Source organism: Lipotes vexillifer, unplaced genomic scaffold (assembly GCF_000442215.2).
Source record: "Lipotes vexillifer unplaced genomic scaffold, Lipotes_vexillifer_v1.1 scaffold621, whole genome shotgun sequence".
NCBI lineage: Eukaryota > Metazoa > Chordata > Mammalia > Artiodactyla > Lipotidae > Lipotes > Lipotes vexillifer.
In genome coordinates, this window is record NW_006792411.1 from 1,932,066 (window position 1) to 1,936,123 (window position 4,058).

At 54.6% G+C, this 4,058-nt stretch overlaps 1 protein-coding gene across 1 annotated transcript in view; it reads left to right on the forward strand.

The window, feature by feature from the left end:
• ERGIC1 (endoplasmic reticulum-golgi intermediate compartment 1) overlaps positions 1-4,058 on the forward strand; it is a 111,604-nt gene that overhangs the window by 67,246 nt on the left and 40,300 nt on the right. The window lies entirely within an intron of this gene.

The window sequence follows — 4,058 nt, forward strand, 5'->3', positions numbered from 1 at the left end:
AAAAAAAAAAAAAAAAAAAAAAAAAAAAGTAGTGGACATTCATTGGGCACATACTGTTTTCGAAGATTATGTCTGTGGTTGTCCCTGTTTCACATCTGGGGAAATTGAGGCTGGTGAAGAAGACAAAGCCCCTTGTAGAAGGTCAGCCAGCCAGTGGGTAGCAGAGCTAGGATTTGAACCCTGAGAGCGTGGAAATCCAAGACGCCGCCTTATTCTCTTTACCCAGAGGGGCCTGTGCTCTGTGCTAGGCCCTCAGACACAAATGATAACATGCACATCCCTGGCCCCGGGACAGCCTGCAGCTTTACTGCCGCTCCTCACACAGGCCTGCAAAGTAGCTAGAACCGTCATCCCTCTTTTTCTCCTTTTCTTCCTCCCCTCTTTCCTTTTATCCTTTCCTTCTTTCTCGTGAGGTATGTGTATAAAGTACAGACGGCAAAGTGCGCGAATGTTAAAGGTGAGGCTTGATGTACGCTTGCCTGTGTTCCCACCCGTGTCACCAACGCCCCATCAAGACAACACGTCTCCACCTCCTGAGAGGTTCCCTGGAGCCCCCTCCCAGTCGGGAACCACCACCACCAGCACTGTTCTGACTTTTATTACCATAGATTGATCTTGCCTATCTTCAGACTTCATAGAAAGCTTTCCCAGTTTTACAGTTGAGGAAACCGAGGCTCAGAGAGGCGAAGCAACTAGTCCCAGGTCCCCCAGCTTCCAAGTGGCAGAGCCAGGAGGTGAGCCCACATCTGTCTGCCACTGCCCCACGGGTTCTCATCACCCATGCTGGTGACAGGAGGAGTCAGGCCCACAAGAGCCCCCAAACAGCAGTGGTGAATCCACAAAAAGCATTGATTTTCCCTCCAGGTGGGCTGATTTCTAGCCTCTGTTTGCCTTTTAAAATCAGTTCAGCCAATAACGTTAACTAGCCTTGGCAGGCACCTGCCAGTGGTGCTGAGGGCAGGCCTGCAGCGCTGGCATGGGGTGGCAGGAGGCCAGGGCCCCTGGAACATTTTCTTTGGACGTGGAAGGCGGCTGTATTGACCTCAACTGGGCGGGCGGCACAGGTGATTGAACCGTGTTGATCCTGCGGGCCGGAGCCCTTCCGGAAGGTGCCTGGGAGCAGCCAGTCCTGGCCTTACGTAACCGGACTGGCCCCAAGCTCTGCAGGCCGGTGAGTTTTCCATCTCCTCCCCTTTGTCTGGGCCGGCACTTCAGCCCCTGGGAGCCTGGGCTCCGTGGGCTGGGAGAGGCCTCCTGGGGCCTCGAGGGTGAGCTCACCTTGGTGCCACACCTGGGATTCACCTCGCTCTGTGTTGAGGTCACTTCCAGAGGATTGCCAGGGGATGACATCATCCCACAATCCCTCAGTGATGTGCAAGGGCCCAGCCTCCCAGGTAGGAAAGGTGAGTAGCTTCAAGGAAGAGTCTCACTCAGCTGGGAAGGGAAGCTGGGGGCGCTCCCTCCGTGATGTCGTTAATCACTCAGTGATCTCATTACTCAGCAACCTACAGAGCTGCGAGTTATGGCAGGGGTAGAAATTGGGCACTGAAGGCTTAAGAAGGACCACTTGGCTGTGAAGAAGCTGATTTTCCTCCAGCATAACCTCCCGTGGTCCCCAGCACTCCTCTGCCACTGGCTCATTTGTTCTTCCTGATCTCTGACGTGGGCCAACGCTATGAGCCTGCCAAGCCCAGGCCCCTGTCTCCTCTCTCACACCCTGTGGCCTCAGAGGACAGGGGCCCCATTCAACTTCCCCTTTGACCCTGGATGCTGAGGACGAGAGGGAGGGGAGGCAGCATGAGCCCTGGAGAACCTGGTGGAAGGCAGACCTGAGTTGGGGCTCCATCTTGGCCAGCTCTTGCTGTGTGACCTTGGGGATGGGACTCACTTTCTCTGAGCCTCAGTTTCCTGGTTCTAAAGCGGAATTTCCTGGTGGTCCAGTGGTTAGGACTCCACGCTTCCACTGCAGGGGGGCACGGATTTGATCCCTGGTCAGGAAACTAAGATCCCGCATGTCGCGTGGCACAGCTAAGATAAATAAATAAATAAAATAGGGATCAGGACATTTCACAGGAGCAGAAGGGATACGATGAATGCATATAGGCCTGATTGGGGCCTTTCCTGGCTTAATGGTCTGGAGGCCCAGCGATCTGAAGGCTAAACCGAGTCTGTTGCTCTCTTGTCTCTGGGAACATCCTTGTGACCCCCACAAGGAAACAAGCTCTAGGTATCTTTTTGAGCCTACCTTTTCTTGTTAATTGAGCATCAGCTGTATCACACTAGGAGCCAGGGGCACAAAGACAGGGTCTTAGTAGAAATGAAGTGCCCTTGCCCTGGCCTGACTCATTCTTTCACAAAGAAGTGGCCATTTATAAGGCTGTCTTAGAGACCAGTTGCTTAGAGCTGACAGTCCTTTATTTTACAGCCTGTGGACAGGACCCACGGGGCCTGATTCATGTTTAAAATAACCACAGCCCGGCCACCTCAAGCACTGCCCCGTAGCTGCCCGTTAGGCCGGCCTTTAGAATGGGTGCCCTCTCCCCGCGGGGAGTTTACTTGGGAATCAGAAGTGAGCTTCAGCCACAGCCATCCGGTGTCCACTCAGCAGCTCCTCGGCGGTGTCTCCAAGTCACCTTGAGTTCGGCACGGCCGTATGGGACTCGGTACCTTTCCCTCCCCAATAGTCCTGCTTCTCTTCCAGGGGCTCCCAGCCCAGTGAATGGTTCCAGAAAGAAACGTGGCCATCTGCTTTCATGCCTCCCTCGACCCGCCCCTGTGCCCTGTCCATCAGTGAGTCCAGGCTGCTCTGTACACCATACTTGCATCCCTTCCTCCTCTCCATCCCCACCACTCTGGGTCCAGGCCACCATCTCTGACCTGCACCACTGCAGCAGCCTCCCAGGTCTCCCTAGTGCACAGGGCCCTCTGGTTGGTCCTAAGCCTCCAGAGGGATCCTATCAAAGTGCCAGCCTGACCATGCTGCTGTGCTTAGGATCCAGTCTGATGGCCTCTGGCCCACCTAACCTGGCCCCCACCCCTTCTCCGACTGCATCGCACCCACGTCCCTTTGCTCTGTGCTGCAGCCGTGGTGACCTTTGTCCAATTACCCCAACGACCCATGCCCTTTCCGCTTCCAGACCTCTGCAGTGCTGTCCCGACGACTCTCCCTCCCTCTTTGCCAGGACAGCCTACTCATCCTTCAGACCTCAACTCCCAGAGACAGCTTCCCAGCCCACTGTCCCCAGGGGTCCATCACGCCATGAGTCCCTCCCACGGCACCCCACAGCTTTCCAGCAAAGTTGGGATAAGGTGTTTGTTTAGGAGCTGAGTGATCTCTCTAAGCTCAATGAAGGCAGAGACCGTGTCTGTCTGGTTCCTCACTGTCTCTAGTGCCTGACAGGTAGTAAGTGCTCAAAAAGTATTGGTTGAATACTTAGCATATCGCTAACAGATCCCAGTGTGGTGACATTGTCCCCAACAGCAAGGTGGCCTAGCTGTCCACGGAGCCACCTGCCCACACTGTGCCTCCCCCGCCCCACCTAGATGCCCACGTCCCTGTCCCTGAGAGCTGCAGGTATGTTACCTTACATGGTAAAGGGAACTTTACACATGTGATTATGTCAAGGGTCTTGAGATGGGGGATGATCCTGGGTTATCCAGGTGGGCAGGATGGAATCACAAGAGTCCTTATAAGAGGGAGTTAGGAGGTCAGAGAGGAGAGAAGATGCCCTGCGGCTGGCTTGGAAGATGGAAGAAGGGGCTATGAGCCGAGGCCTCTAGAAGCTGAAAAGGGCAAGAAAACCGATTCACCCCAGGAGTTCAGCCCTGCAGACCCATCTCAGACTTCGGACCTCCAGAAGTATAAGAGAATAAATGCGTACTGTTTTAAGCCGTTAACTTGGTGATAATTCATTCCAGCAGCCACAGGAAAGTAATACATGTATTAGTCTAGCTGTATCTAGGGCTTTGTGAGAGCCTGGGTGAGGATGAGTACCCAGAGAATCCTCGACTTCCCAGCCGGCTTGGAGGGGGGGGGGTGGGAGGGTGGGGGGCCGAGT